Source organism: Pinus tabuliformis, chromosome 2_2 (assembly GCF_031772625.1).
Source record: "Pinus tabuliformis cultivar Carrire ecotype Pingquan chromosome 2_2, CPIR1, whole genome shotgun sequence".
In the NCBI taxonomy this organism is placed as follows: Eukaryota; Viridiplantae; Streptophyta; class Pinopsida; order Pinales; family Pinaceae; genus Pinus; species Pinus tabuliformis.
The window spans coordinates 1,083,987,012-1,084,004,140 of record NC_142300.1 but is presented as its reverse complement, the minus strand read 5'-3'; the positions used below and the strand labels follow the sequence as shown (position 1 = coordinate 1,084,004,140).

The 17,129-nt window shown below is 32.2% G+C and overlaps 1 pseudogene; it reads left to right on the top strand.

Annotated features, from left to right (window-relative positions):
- The first annotated feature begins 3,620 nt into the window (after positions 1 to 3,620).
- Positions 3,621 to 17,129, top strand: part of LOC149197151 (alpha,alpha-trehalose-phosphate synthase [UDP-forming] 6-like) — a 244,342-nt pseudogene continuing 230,833 nt past the window's right edge.

Here is a 17,129-nt window from a genome sequence, read left to right as displayed (position 1 = left end):
AGCCTTTTATACCGTAAAAAATGATCCAGATCTAAATATGAAGATGTAATACATAACTTTTGTAATAGTGGTACTCCATGTAGATCAAAATATTGCTTGATCTATAGTATCTAATTTACTAGATCCTTGCCATCAAACTTCCTCATACTGCCTTTTCTTGATTTTTTGAGCTCGATCTTGAAACAATTGTAACTCTGTAATTTCAGATCTCCAAGTTTCGAAATTTCTTCCTGTGGTAGCTCTTTGTGTTCTCTTTCTAATCTGGCAAGTCTAATCAACATTGGATTCTACAAGGGAGAGTTACGCACAATCTCCCAAGATTACCTAATTATATACCTTTTCAAAAGAGCGAATTTGTATGAAGTGCCACGTGTCACTGTTTTGACCTTCGGATGTGAAAAATATACACAACAAACTAAAATCTTTTTGTGACTTCTGATGAACTTTCAATCTAATGCTCAGAGAGAAAGTTATGACGATGTTCCCAAAGTAACTTGTTTAAGATGTAATTCAGGAGTCTGCAAAAACCCTAACTTCCTTAGATCATATATCTGAAAATATAGTGAGACAAGATCTGAAATTCGGACCTGAGGTTCAAACCGCTTTCTTCTCAAAGATGCTTATTTAGCATTTGAAACGTCATAGAGAGCAAGTGATAGCAAAGCTTCCACGATGACCAGTTTTAGATGAAATTCCGGAGCTTGCAAAAACCCTAACTTCCTCAAATCATATCTCTTAAAATATAGTGAGACAAGAACTTAAATTCGGACTCGCAGTTTAGAAACTTCATAGCAAAAATGTTATAGTGAAAATTCCACGATGGCCTCTTTTAGACAAAATTTTTGAGCTTGAAAACACTATAACTTCCTCAGATGATTTCACCGAACATATAGCATGAAAATCTCCGAAATACGAAACCGAGGTTCAATGAGATTTCCTCTAAAATGGGTTTTTTTAGCTTTTGAAACATCACAGAAAAGAAGTTATAGACAAAATTCATGATGACTTGTTTGGAGCAGTGAAACCCTAGAATCCAAAGCTTTGATACCAATTGTTATGAAACCATCTCACAAAAAGATAGAAAAGATAGATCAATGCCTTAGAAATAAGCCTCTTCGAAGGGGAAACCTCCTTTACATTACACAAATGAAGAATTATTAGATGATACAAATGACCAAACCTCCTTTCTATATATAGGAGTCTAAGGGGTTATAATATAAGTAGAGCCGACATAACAATAATAATGTAAGGGCACAATAATAACAATATGGGGACTACATGGGCACAACAATATAATAAGGGTTTTGTACTAATAACAATAAGGGGTTACACTAGTAGTATAGGGACCTATCAGATTGGTTGTAATATTATTTTCAATTTGCTTCTTCCTTCGTTGTAGTTCCTACCAGAAACGTTTTGGATTATTCTTGCTTAAATATATTAAATCTTCTCTCATTTTTTGCATGAACTCCTCTTTTTTCCTTTTTAGTATATGGTTATATAAATTTACATTCATCTTCTCTTTTCCTACCTTTTTCAAGGTCCTCCTTGCCATTTTTCATTCTTCATAAAACCAAGAATTTACGGGAAAACAATTTGATTCTAACTTCCTATTGTTTTCTCTTTTTCACTTCTCAAGTGCACTTTGAATTATATTTGTTAACTCATGATTGTTTAAGCTTTTGAAACCCGTTTTACCCTTCTCAATTAATCTCTCTAACATTGTCTTGAAGATAGTACAATTTTCTTGTGTTATAATAATTTTTCCCCTTTCTAGTGATTGTCGAGAGCACTGGGTTTTCCTCCTATGATGTAATTCTTATAACCATGATAACCTTATATAAACTGGGTTATGGTTTGACTTTAAGTCCCAAATATGCTCTCCAATATTAAATTCATCTATCTTTTCTATCAAGCTTTGTGAACACATCATATAGTTAATGAAACTTTCCCCACTGTATGTGTTGCAAGTGAAGTTCCCTGACCTTTTCCATATATCTAGACCATTGAAAATAATTAATTTGAAATCCCCACACAATGTAAGCAATTCCTCTCCAAAATGATTGCTAACTCTATCATCTTCGAAAAACCTCACCCATTGGGGATTCTCCTCTTCAATGAGCCAAATAGGATTGTTATCCTCTTTGCAGCAAAGAATTCTAGCTTGATTATTTGTTATTCTAGCATTCAAATATCCCACTAAAATAACTTCTCCCTATTGAGAGTACACAGAAATATATTGTTTGAAATATGCATACAGATCCTTGCTGTCAAACCCCTTATTTTTTTAATCTTTTGAGACTTGAGGGGAAAAGTAGCATGCTGCAATTCTTATGTGATTCTTGTTATTTGATATTTTCAACCTAAATATTGTTTATTTGCATCTTATTTAATTAACTGAATGTGACGACCTTCTTTTTCTTTCACTAAAACTAGTATTCTCCCATACCCTTTTCCATTTTTTGTTACCTTGTGCCAAACTGCCAACTTCAAATAACTGTTAAACACAGGAGTTTTGTAACCATCATGCTCATGAGTTTTCGTGAGACAAATTGTGTCTCTACCTTCTACAATAGGCCCTAACCTAGGTCCCCTCCTCCAAGGGTAACCTCTAAAATTCCAACAAGCTAAATTTAGGTAGACTTCGGTAGGATTTGACTACTACACAGTTTGACACATAAGACTCTGTTAAAGTGCTTTTTGGCACAATTACTAATAATTATTATGTGGATGGGAGGATTTAAAGTTTCTAAAATATTTATTTATTACCTCTATAATTTGAATTTAATTGTCAATAATTATTAAGTGGATGGTAGCATTTAACCTCCATGGAATATTTTAGAATATTATTAATAATATACACAAATCAAAGGTTAAGATTTATCTCCAAAGTAGTTGGCATATTTTTGTTCTTTTAATTAAAAAAGTATTATGCCAACAAGTGTCATAAGAAATGAGTATTGATTATTTGAGCATGTTGTATTTAAAGTGCCTTTTGGCACAATTACCAATAATTATTATGTGGATGGGAGGATTTAAAGTTTCTAAAATATTTATGTTTATTACTTCTATAATTTGAATTTAATTGTCAATAATTATTAAGTGGATGGTAGCATTTAACCTCTATGGAATATTTTAGAATATTATTAATAATATACACAAATCAAAGGTTAGGATTCATCTCCAAAGTAGTTAGCATCTTTTTGTTCTTTTAATTAAAAAGGTATTATGCCAACAAGTGTCATATGAAATGAGTATTGATTATTTGAGCATGTTGTATTAATAAACCATGGTATTGGCCCATGATATTGTGACAAAATATATTTAGATAGGTGAGGATAAATCATTTTCCATGTTTTTTCAAATGTATATTAACTTTTATATTAATTAATTTTATAGTTAATAATAATAATAATAATAAGTTTACAATTTAATTAGTTTTATGATTTTTTTTAATTACATCCTAATGCGTTCCTCTCTAAAATCAAATCTCCTCTAAGGTTACATATACATTCATGGGTCCTTGATTTAGGTGTTAGACAATTAAAATAGTTTGAGCCATCCGATTGATTCGACCACTATTAAGTTAGTTACAAATATAATTACAAATTATACTCCCAATGTGTATATCAACCTCGCCCTTCCTGGACCCTACTTCCAGGTGCTTCTTCCTTCATAGCCCATTTCCCTCATCTGAGATTTACTACACTCTTCTTGTGCGTGAAGATATTATGGGTGTTTTGGTCAATGTTCATATGATTGGGTTCCATCCATTGAATTATGTGAGGCACTTTCTTTCTTCTTGCAGTTTGATGTTGGGATTGGAGTATAGGTCTAGGAGAGTGTATATAGGCTTGGAGTATTATGGGTGCACTATGGGGATCATGATTATGCATATGTGTATACATATGAGTCAGCATGAGGGATCAAGATTATGCATGTGTGCATTGAGGCTTGTTGATTCCAAGTGGTGGATTAATGATTTGAAGGAAAAGTATGAGGGGAATACTATGCTTCTTGTGGTTGAGGACATGGAAATTTTCAAGGGCATAGGGTTGGAACTTCTGGAAATTAAACAACTTGTATATCAGCACCAAAAATTGGTTGGTAAATTGGTGAGGGTGAAAATTCTCAACCTTGCACACGGGTGAGGTAGGGATGTTTTAGAGGTCTAGGAGGAGATATTTGTCACCTTAGAAATCATAAACAAGTCATTCAGAAATGAAATATATCAACTTGTTGAATTGGTGTAGAGACATGTTCTGTTGTATGAAAGGGTTGCATATTACACAATTGCAGAATGTTGTGTTGTATGTGCAACCCCGGATAGTATGAATTTGATCACATATGAATACATTATTTTTAGGAAAGGTATTATAAAACTAGATGTTAGGTTTTGAATCACATCTGATAACCCTAAAGAAAGTATGTTGGTAGTTTCCAAGTTTGTTGGATGCTCCCCCTCTCTAAGTGGAGCTATTCGTGTAAATCCCTGGAATATTGAAGCTTTAGCTGATGCTATGAATATTTCCATTGCAATTCCAGATGCTGACAATAAAATGAGACATGAAAAGCATTTTAGGCATGTCAACACTCATGATGTAGCCTTTTGGGCCCAAAGTTTCATAGGAGACTTGCAAAGAACATGCACAGAGAACTCTCAAAGCTGATGATATAAACTAGGTTTTACATTGGGCTTTAGAGTGGTGCATCTTGATCTAGGTAAATTGGTCATGGTGCAAATTGACAACCCTGCACGTGGGTGACGTAGGGATGTTTTGGATATCTAGGAGGAGATATATGTCATATACAAGTAATTTAGAACTGAAATAGGTCAACCTATTGAATTGGTGCAAATACATGTTCCGTTGTAGGAAAGGGTTTCATATTACACAATTGTAATGTTATGTTGTATCTATAGTCCGGGATGGTATGAATTTTATCCTATATGAATACATTGTTTGCAGGTAAGGTATTATAGAAGTAGATGCCAGATATGGAATTACATCTGATAACACTAAAGAAAGTATGCTCGTAGTGTCTGAGTTTAATGGACGCTACCCCTCTCAAAGTGGAGCTATTCATGTAGATCCTTCAAATATTCAAGCTTTATCTAATGTTATGAATACTTCCATTGCAATTCCACATGATGCGAAGCAAAAGAGACACGAATAGCATTTTAGGTATTTCAACACTCATAATGCAGCCTTTTGGGTCTAGAGTTTAATAGGAGACTTGCAAAGAACTTGTAGAGAGCACTCTATCGATGCTATAGACTAGTATTTGGATTGGGATTTAGCATGGTGCATCTTGATCCATACAAATCTCTTATCGATCCATAGACAAGTACAAACTTACATAGAAATTTGTATTTCTATCATTGGGTGTATCAAGTTCTTTTTGGTTACAAATTTAAATGAGTGATATTAATATGCCTCTACTTCATCCCCATCTACATCTTCTTAGATTACTATAAATATCAAGCATAAGGTTGAAGGTGTAGACTAAGAAATCCTATCACATCAATACATTTGGGAAGAGATTTTCTACTTAAGGAAACAAATTTGAATAGTCCAAGGAGTACACATCAACAATGAACACAAAGAATGCCACTAAATTTAAACCTAGAGTGACCTTAACTCTCCATCATACCTTGACTTTTAAGGGAATAGACATCAAAACATTCTTGTAGCTTATGACACTAGCAACCCTCTATTAAAAGTTTAAGTTGTTTAATCTGGAAAAAAAGTTCATTTTTAATATGGTGGTGGTCAAGAAACCATCCTTTCTAAAACACAAATTTGTTGAGATAGTTGATTTGTGAGAGACATAGGAAGTGGAAAATCTAGTTAGCATTATCTTTAGTGCTGTGCCAGGAATAAAATTCTATATCCCATTCCTACACCTAGAAATCATATGATCCATATTAGTTCCATTAGCAAATTGGGTACGTTGGATGAATCATATGCCCTACCAAAGTTATCAGTTGTATGAGTAAATTCATATGCTACCCAACTAGATTTGGGGAAGATAACATGAATCCTAATTTCAAATGATGTTAGTTGTCTTGAGAAATAACTCCCTGTCCAAATGTAGTTATGGCATTTTCTTCTTTGAAAAGATTTAGATAAATAAGAAATCATCTATTATAAAAGATCCAAATTTAAGTAACCATACCATATCCATATCTCTCTCTCTCTCTCTCTCTCTCTCTCTCTCTCTCTCTCTCGATATATATATATATATATATATATATATATATATATATATATATATATATATATATATATATATATATATATATATATATATATATATATATATATATATATATATATATATATATATATATATATATATATATATATATATATATATATATATATATACATATATACACACACACTTTACATTCTTAAATTCTATAATCAAAACTCTTATCGATCCATTTCATTCATTGCCCCATATCCCTCTGCTTCTTCTCCATCTACGTCTTCTTAGATTCCCGGAAATATCAAGGAGGAGGCCGAAGTTGTAGCCCAAGAGAGCCTAGCCCATTAATGCATTTGGGAAGAGATTTTGTACTTAAGGAGGCAAATTTGAATATTCCAAGGAGTACACATCAACATTGAACCTAGAGAATTCTACTGAATTTAGACCTAGAGTGACCTCAACTCTCCATCATAACTTGAATTTTAAGGAAACAAACATCAAACGATTCTCATAGCTTCTGAGACTGGAAACCCTCTATTAAAGGCTTAAGTTGCTTAATCTAGCAACATAGTCCATGTTTGATATGGAGGTTGTAAAAAAACCATCCTTTTTGAAACAAAAATTTGTTGAGATAGTTGATCTATGAGAGACAGAGGCAGTGGAAAATCTATTTTAGCATTATCTTTAATTTTGAGCTAGGAATATAATTCTATATCTTATTCCTACACATAGAAATAATATGATCCATATTAGTGCCATTATAAAATTGGCTAACTAGGATGAATCCTATCCCCTCCCAAAGTTACCAGTTGTAGGACTAAATTTAGCTACCTAACTAGATTTGGGGACACATAACTTCAATTCTAATTTCCAATGATGTTGGTTGTCTCGAGAAATACTTCCCTGTCTAAATGTAGGTATGGAATTTTCTTCTTTGAAAAGCTTTAGATTAGTAAGCTTTCATCTCTTATAAAAAATCAAAATTTAGATAACAATATCATATCCATATATATACATTACATTGTTAAATTCTATAATCAAATATCTTATCGATCCATTTAATTTATTGCCCTATATGCTTATGCTTCTTCTCCATCTACATCTTCTTGGATTCCCATAAATATCAAGCAAGGGGTCGAAGATATAGACCAAGAAAGGCTATCATATCAATACATTTGGGGAAGATATTTTGTACTTAAGGTGGAAAATTTGAATAGTTTAAGGAGTACACATCAACATTGAACCCAGAGAATGTTGTTGATTTTAAACCTAGAGGGACCTCAACTCTCCATCAGACCTTGAATATTAAGGCAACAAACATCAAATCATTCTCATAGATTCTAAGGATATAAACCCTCTATTAAAGGCTTAAGTTGTTTAATCTAGAAACATATTTCATTTTAGATATGCAGGTTTTCAAAAAACCATCCTTTTTGAAACACAAATTTGTTGAGATAGTTTGATTTGTTAGAGACAAAGACAGTGGAAAATCTAGCTAGCATTATCTTTAATGTTGTGCCAAGAATACAATTCTATATCCTACACCTAGAAATAATATGTTACATATTAATGTGATTAGAAAATTGGCTACCTATGATGAATTCTATGCCCTCCCAAAGTTATCAGTTGTAGGAGTAAATTCATATGCTACCAACCAGATTTTGGGAAAGATAGCTTTAATTCTAATTTCTAATGATGTTCGTTGTCTCGAGGAATAGCTTCCTGTCCAATTGTAGGTATGGAATTTTCTTCTTTAAAATGTTTCAGCATAGTAAGGTTTCATACATTATAAAAAATCAAAATTTAACTAACCATACCATATCCATACACACACACACACACATTACATTCTTCAACTATGTATTCAAATCTCTTATAGATCTATTTAATTCACTGCCCCATATGCATCTACTTCTTCTCCATCTATGTCTTCTTGTATTCCCAAAAATATGAAGCAAGAGGCTGAAGGTGTAGACCAAGGAATCCTAGGCCATCAATACATTTCAAAAGATATTTTGTACTTAAGGAATCAAATTTTAATAGTCCAACGAGTAGACATCAACATTGGACCCAAAGGATGTTGTTGAATTTAAACCTAGAGTGACCTCAACTCTCCATCAGACCTTCACTTTTAAGGTAGCAAACATGAAACCGTTCTCATAGATTCCAAGGCTAGCAACCCTTTATTAAAGGCTTAATTTGTTTAATCTTGAAACAAATTTCATTTTTGATATGGAGGTTTTCAAAAAAGCATCCCTTTTGAAACATAATTTTTTTGGGATGGTTGATTTGTGAGAGACAGAAGCAATGGAAATGCAGTTAGCATTATATTTAATCTTGTGCTAGGAATACAATTCTATATTCCATTCCTACACCTAGAAATAATATGATCCATATTAGTTCCATTAAAAAATTGACTACTAAGGATGAATCTCCTCCAAAAGGTATCAGTTGTACGAGAAAATTCATATGCTACCCAACCAGATTTGGGGAAACATAGCTTCAATTATAATTTCTAATGATGTTGGTTGTCTCAAGAAATAGCCCCTTATCCAAATGTAGGTATGGTCACCAAATTTGAATAGTCCAAGGAGTAGACATGAACATTGAACCCAGGGAATGTTGCTAAATTTAAACCGAGAGTGACTTCAACACTCCATCAGAGCTTGACTTTTAAGGAAGCATACATGAAACCGTTCTCATAGCTTATGAGGCTAGCAACCCTCTATGAAAGGTTTAAGTTATTTAATCTGGAAACAAATTTCATTTTTGATATGGAGGTTGTCAAGAAACCATCCTTTTTCAAACAAAAATTTGTTGAGATAGTTGATTTATGGGAGACATAGGTAGTGGAAAATCTAGTTAGCATTATCGTTAATGTTGTGCTATGAATACGATTATATATCCCATTCCTACGACTATAAATAATATGATCCATAATAGTTCCATTAGGAAATTGCTTGCCTAGGATGAATCTTATTCCCTCCCAACGTTATCTGTTGTAGGAGTAAATTCATATGCTACCCAACTAGATTTAGGGAAAGATAACTTCAATTCTAATTTCCAATGATGTTGGTTGTCTTATCAAATAACTCCATGTCCTAATGTATGTATGATATTTTCTTCTTTGAAAAGCTTCAGATTATTAAGCTTTCATCTCGTATAAAAAATCCAAATTTGAGTAACCATATCATATCCATATATATACACATTACATAAATTTTGTAATAAAAGCTCTTATCAATCCATTTAATTCATTTCCCCATATGCCTTTGCTTCTTCTCCTTCTACAACTTCTTGGATTCCCAAGAATATCAAGCAGGAGGCCGAAGGTGTAAAAATAGAAAGCCGACCTGATCAATACATTTATGAATAGATTTTGCAATTAACACAACAAAATTTAATAGTCCAAGGAGTACACATCAACATTGAACCCATAGAATGTTATTGAATTTAAATATAGAGTGACTCAACTCTCCATCAGATCTTGACTCTTAAGGAAGTAGACATCAGACCATTCTCATAGCTTTTGATGCTATCAAGCCTTTATTAAAGGCTTAAGTCGTTTGTTCTGGAAACAGAGTTCGTTTCTGATATGGAGGTTGTAAATAAACCATCTTTTTTGAAACACAAATTTGTAGAGATTTGAGAGAGACAGAGGCAGTGGAAAATATAGTTAGCATTATCTTTAATGTTGTTCCAAGAATACAATTATATATCCCATTCCTACACCTAGAAATAATATAACCCATATTAGTGCCATTAGAAAATTGGCTACCTAGGATGACTCCTCTGCCCTCCCAAAGTTATCAGATGTATCAGTAAGTTCATATGCTACCCAACTAGATTTGGGGAAACATAACTCAAATTCTAATTTCCAATGATATTGGTTGTCTCAAGAAATAAATCCCTGTCCAAATGTAGGTATGGAATTTTCTTCTTTGAAAAGATTTAGACTATTAAGCTTTCATCTCTTATAAAAAAATCCAAATTTAAGTATCCATACCACACACAAACACACACACACACACACACACACATATTATATTCATAAATTTTGTAATCAAAGCTCTTATCGATCCATTTAATTCATTGCCCATATGCCTCTGCTTCTTCTTCATCTACGTCTTCTTGGATTCCAAAAAATATCAAGCAAGAGGCCGAAGGTGTGAACCAAGAAATCGTAGCCCATCAATACATTTGGGCAGATAATTTGTACTTAAGGCAACAAGTCTGAATAGTCCAAGAAGTAGACATCAAAATTGAACCTAGAGAATGCTGATGAATTTAAACATAGAGTGACCTCAACTCTCCATCTGACCTTCACTTTTAAGGTAACAGACATCAAATGATTCTCATAGCTTCAGAGGCTAGAATCCCTCTACTAAAGGCTTAAGTTGTTTAATGTGGAAACATAGTCCATTTTTGATATGGAAGTTGTAAAAAAACCATCCCTTTTGAAACACAATTTTTTTGAGATGGTTTACTTGTGAGAGACAGAGGCAGTGGAAAATCCAGTTAGCATTACCTTTAATTTTATGCCAAGAATACAATTCTATATCGCATTCCTAGACCTAGAAAGAATATGATCCATATTATTTCCATTATGAAATTGGCTACTTAGGATGAATCCTATGCCCTGCCAACCTATCTATTGTAGGAGTAAATTCATATACTATCCAACTATATTTGGGGAAGATAACCTCAATTCTAATTTCCAATCATGTTGGTTGCCTCGAGAAATAGTTCCCTAGCCAAATGTACGTATGAAATTTTATTCTTTTAAAAGCTTCAGATTAGTAAGCTTTCATCTCTTATAAGAAATACAAATTTAATTAACCATAACATATCCATACATATACATACATACATACATACATACATACATACATACATACATACATACATACACACACACATACATACATACATCTATATATATATATATATATATATATATATATATATCTGTGTGTGTGTGTATGTGTATACATTACATTCTTAAATTATGTAATCAAAGCTCGTATAGATCCATTTAATTCATTGCCCCATATGCCTCTGCTTCTTATCCATCTACGTGTTCTTGGATTCCGAGAAATATTAGGCAGGGGGCTGAAGGTGTAGACCAAGAAAGCCTAGCCCATAACTACATCTGAGAAGATATTTTATACTTAAGGCAACAAATTTGAATAGTCAAAGGAGTACACATCAATATTGAACCTTGAGAACGTTGGTCAATTTAAACCTAGATTGACCTCAACTCTCCATCAGACCTTGAATTTTAAGGCAATAGACATCAAACCGTTCTCATAGATTATAAGGATAGCAACCCTCTACTAGAGACTTAAGTTTTTTAATCTAGAAACAATGTTTATTTTCAAGATGGAGATCTTACAAATGCCATCCTTTTTGAAACACAAATTTGTTGAGATAGTTTATTGGTGAGAGATAGAGGAAATGGAAAATCCAGTTAGCATTGTATTTAATGTTGTTTAAGCAATACAATTCTATATCCCATTCCTACACCTAGAAATAATATGATCCATATTAGTGCCATAAGAAAATTGGCTACCTAGGATGAATCCTATGACCTACCAAAGTTATTAGTTGTAGGAGTAAATTCACATGCTACCTAACTAGATTTAGGGAAAGATAACTTCAATTATAATTTCCAATTATGTTTGTTGTCTTGAGAAATTTCTCCCTATCCAAATGTTGGTATGGAATTTTCTTCTTTGAAAATATTCAGATTAGTAAGCTTTCATCTCTTATAAAAAATCCAAATTTTAGTAACCATACCATATCCATATATGTATATGTGTGTGTGCGTGTGTGTAGATATACATTACATTCTTAAATTCTGTAATCAAAGCTCTTATCGATCCATTAAATTCATTTCCCCATATGCCTCTACTTATTATTGATCTATGTCTTCCTGAATTCCCACAAATATCAAGTAGGAGGGTGACGGTGTAGACCAATAAAGGCTAGCCCATTAATACATCTAGGAAAAGATTTTGTACTTAAGGCAACAAACTAGAATATTTTGAGTACATATCAACATTGAACCCAGAGAATGCCACTAAAATTAAACCTAGAGTGACCTCAGCTCTCCATCAGACCTTGACTTTTAAGTTAGCAGACATCAAACCATTATCATAGTTCATTTTCGATATGGAGGTTTTCAAATAACCATCCTTTTTGAAACATAAATTTGTTGAGATAGTTGATTTGTGATAAATAAATAAAATGGAAACTCTAGTTAGAATTATCTTTAATGTTGTGCAAGGAATACAATTCTATATCCCATTCCTACACGTAGAAATAATATGATCCATATTAGTGCCACTAGAAAATTGGCTACCTAGGATGAATCCTATGCCCTCCCAAAGTTATCAGTTGTAGGAGTAAATTCATATTCTACTAAACCAGATTTGGGGAAAGATAACTTCAATTCTAATTTCAAGTGATGTTGGTTGTGTCGAGAAATAACGCCCTGTCCAAATGTAGGTATGGAATTTTCTTCTTTAAAAAGCTTCAAATTAGTAAGCTTTCATCTCTTATAAAAAATTCAAGTTTAAGTAACCATACCCTATCCACACACACACACACACGGATATATATATATATATATATATATATATATATATATATATATATATATATATATATATATATATATATATATATATATATATATATATATATATATATATATATATATATATATATATATATATATATATATATATAACATTCTTAAATTTAATATCAAAGCTCTTATCTGTCCATTTAATTCATTGCCTTATATGCCTCTGCTTCTTCTCCATTTGCATCTTCTTGGATTCCCAAGAATATTAAGAAGGAGGCAGAAGGTGTAGACCAAGAAAGCCTAGCATATCAATACATATAGTAAGAGATTTTGTACTTAAGGCAACAAATTTGAATAGTCTAAGTAGTAAACATGAACATTGAGCCTAGGGAATGCTACTAAATTTAAACCTAGAGTGACCTGAACTTTCCATCAGACGTTGACCCTTAAGGCGGTACACATCAAACAATTATCATAGCTTCTGGGGCTAGCAACCGTCTATTAATGGCTTAAGTTGTTTAATATGTTAACATAGTTCATTTTCAATATGGAGGTTGTCAAAAAACCATCCTTTTTGAAACACAATTTTGTTGAGATAGTTGATTTGTGAGAGACAAACGCAGTACAAAATCCAGTTACCATTATATTTAATATTGTTCCAGGAATATAATTCTATATCGAATTCATACACCTAGAAATAATATGATCCATATTAGTGCCATTAGCAAATTGGCTACCTAGGATGAATCCTATGCCCTCCCAAACTTATCAGATGTAGGAGTAAATTCATATGCTACCCAACTAGATTTGGGGAAAGATAACATCAATTGTAATTTCCAATGATGTTGGCTGTCTCGAGAAATAGCTCCCTATACATATGTAGGTATGGAATTTTCTTCTTTGAAAAGCTTTAGATTAGTAATCTTTCCTCTCTTATAAAAAATCCAAAATTAGGTAACCATATATATATATCTATATATATATATATATATATATATATATATATATATATATATATATATATATATATATATATATATATATGTATATATATATATATATATATATATGTATATATATATATATATATATATATGTATATATATATATATATTACATTCTTGAATTATTTAATCAAAGCTTTATCAATCCATTTGATTCATTGTCCCATATGCATCTACTTCTTCTCCATCTACGTCCTCTTGGATTCCCAAAAATATCAAGTAGAAGGCCGAAGAGGTAGACCAAGAAATCATAGTGCACCAATACATTCGGGAAGAGATTTTGTACTTAAGACAACAAATTTGAATATTCGTAGGAGTACACATCAACATTGAACCCAAAGAATGTTGTTGAATTTAAACCTAAAGTGACCTCAACTCTACATGAGACCTTGACTTTTAAGGGGGTAGACATCAAAAAGTTCTCATAGCTTCTGAGGCTAGCAACCCTCTATTAAATGCTTAAGTTGTTTAATATGGGGACATAGTTCATTTTCAATATGGAGGCTGTCAAAAAACCATCCTTTTTCAAAAAAAAAAATTTGAGATAGTTGATTTTTGAGAGGCAGAGGTAGTGGAAAATATAGTTAGCATTATCTTTCATGTTGTTCTAGGAATGCAATTATATATCCCATTCCTACACCTGGAAATAATATTATCCATATTAGTGCCATTAAAAATTGGCTACCTAGGATGAATCATATCCCCTCCCAAAGTTATCAGGTGTAGGAGTAAATTCATATGCTACCCATTTAGATTTGGGGAACATAACTTCAATTATTATTTCCAACGATGTTGACTATCTTGAGAAATAAATCCCTTTCCAAATGTAACTATGGAATTTTCTTCTTTGAAAAGATTTAGATTAGTAACCTTTCATCTCTTATAAAAACTCCAAATTTAAGAAACCATATCATATGCATATATACACTGCATTCTTAAATTTTGTAACTAAAGCTCTAATCGATCCATTTAATTCATTTCCCCACCTTTCCTTCTCGTTTCCGATACCTTATGATCTAGCCATTCCACCATATCTAAACCTCATAGATTGCTGCAACTCAATAAAGAAGATAAGGTGAGAATGAATGGAAGAATTGAGTTCCTCCAGTTGTTGTACCCTTGAGAATGTTGCATGCTCTTCCATATTTTTAAGGCCTAAAAGCCAAAGAAAATGCAGCATAGCTACAAATGTACATAGAAATTTGTCTTTGTATCATGTATGAATCCATTCATCACATGATGCAGCCAAGTCCTCTAATTGTAACTTTTAAATTTTGGTTGGATTTTATGTTTTAATTCTTGCGATATAGGTTTTAAATTTTGATGGGATTTTAAATTTTAATTGTTTCAAATACGTTTTCTGATATATAATAAATTTAATATATATATATATATATATATATATATATATATATATATATATATATATATATATATATATATATATATATATATATATATATATATATATATATATATATATTCTATTTCTACCAATTATAGAGTACAATTTAAAGTTAAAAAAATTCTCTATTAAAATTAGCACAAAATTGACTAGACAAATACAATAAACCAGTGATTAAAGCAATTTTGGAATATTTAAAAAGAAAAATTGAGACATGATCACATTGAAATCCTTCCACTGGGAAGTATAATCCACTCTCATAATTCTGATTTCACCACTCGCAACTCTCCATTAGACATTGAATTTTAAAGCAGCAGACATCAAACAGTTCTCATAGCTTCTGAGGCTAGCAACCCTCTATTAAAGGTTTAAGTTGTTAAATCTCGAAACATAGTTTATTTTCAATATGGACGTTGTCAAAAAACCATCTTTTTTCAAACACAAATTTGTTGACATAGTTGATTTGTGAGAGACAGAGGTAGTGAAAAATCAAGTTAGCATTATTATTAATGTTTTGCTAGGAATACAATTCTATATCCCATTCCTACAACTAGAAATAATGTGATCCATATTAGTGCCATTAGGAAATTGGCTACCTAGGATGAGTCCTATCCCCTCCCAGAGATATCAGTTGTAGGAGAAAATTCATATGCTACCCAACTAGATTTGTGGAAACATAGCTTCAATTCTAATTTCTAATGATGTTAGTTGTCTTAAGAAATAGCCCCCTGTCAAAAAGTAGGTACGGGAAAAAAATTTGAATTGTTCAAAGAGTACACATCAACATTGAACACAGAGAATGTTGTTGAATTTAAACCTAAAGTGACGTTAACTTTCCATTGGACCTTAACTTTTAAGGAAGAAGACATCAAACCATTATTATAGCTTTTGAGGCTAGTAACACTCTATTAGAGGCTTGAGATGTTTAATCTGGAAACAAAGTTCATTTTCGATAAGGAGATTTTCAAAAAACTATCTTTTTTGAAACACAAATTTGTTGAGATAGTTTATTTGTGTGAGAGAGAGAGAGGCAGTGGAAAATCCAGTTAGCCTTATCTTTAATGTTGTGCTAGGAATATAATTCTATATCCTATTCCTACACCTAGAAATAATATGATCCATAATAGTTGCATTAGAAAATTTCCTCCTAGGATGAATCCTATGACCTCCCAATGTTATCAGTTGTAGGAGTAAATTCATATGCTAATGTTGATGGTGCTGGACCTGCCAACCTGTTGAGGGCCCATAAATCGGGTCGACAACAAGGGGGATACCCACCCAGTCCGGAACTTGGTTGGCAGCTCCTTGTCCGTTTGGTATAGCGGGTCCGACTGGGGATAATGGGACCAGTTTCCCAATCTAAGGGGTGTGTGTGTGTGTAGAGTTTGATGATGCTGATCTAGAAGTATTTTTAAGCTAATTTAATTCTAACTTCTAAACTTACTCTATGCTATTGTAATCTAACAAAAACAACACATCTAATCTATGCTAACCCGGGGTATATTTCCTCTATTATGCGATCTAAAAATATTTCGAACAATAACTGGTAATAAAGATCATTCAGCTATCATAAGAATAGAAATCAATTAAGATAAACCATTCTGCATAAAAAGTTAGGCAAAACAGTTGTGAACAACATATCGCATAATAAGTTATTCATATGTCAAGCACAAATAAATGACTCTACCGTACAGAAGTGCCAAATGGTAACCCACACATTCATATATTAACATATAAACAACTCAGCTGCATATCACTCTAAGAATATAAGCAGAAATTGGTCAAGAGATAAAAGTACCATTTATGACTGATTTCACTCATAAACTTCAAGCAATAACGATTTATCTCTACTTGTTCTAATATCTACTAAGAGTATACAAGTGCAACATCAGTAGCAGACATTAAAATTCAAACA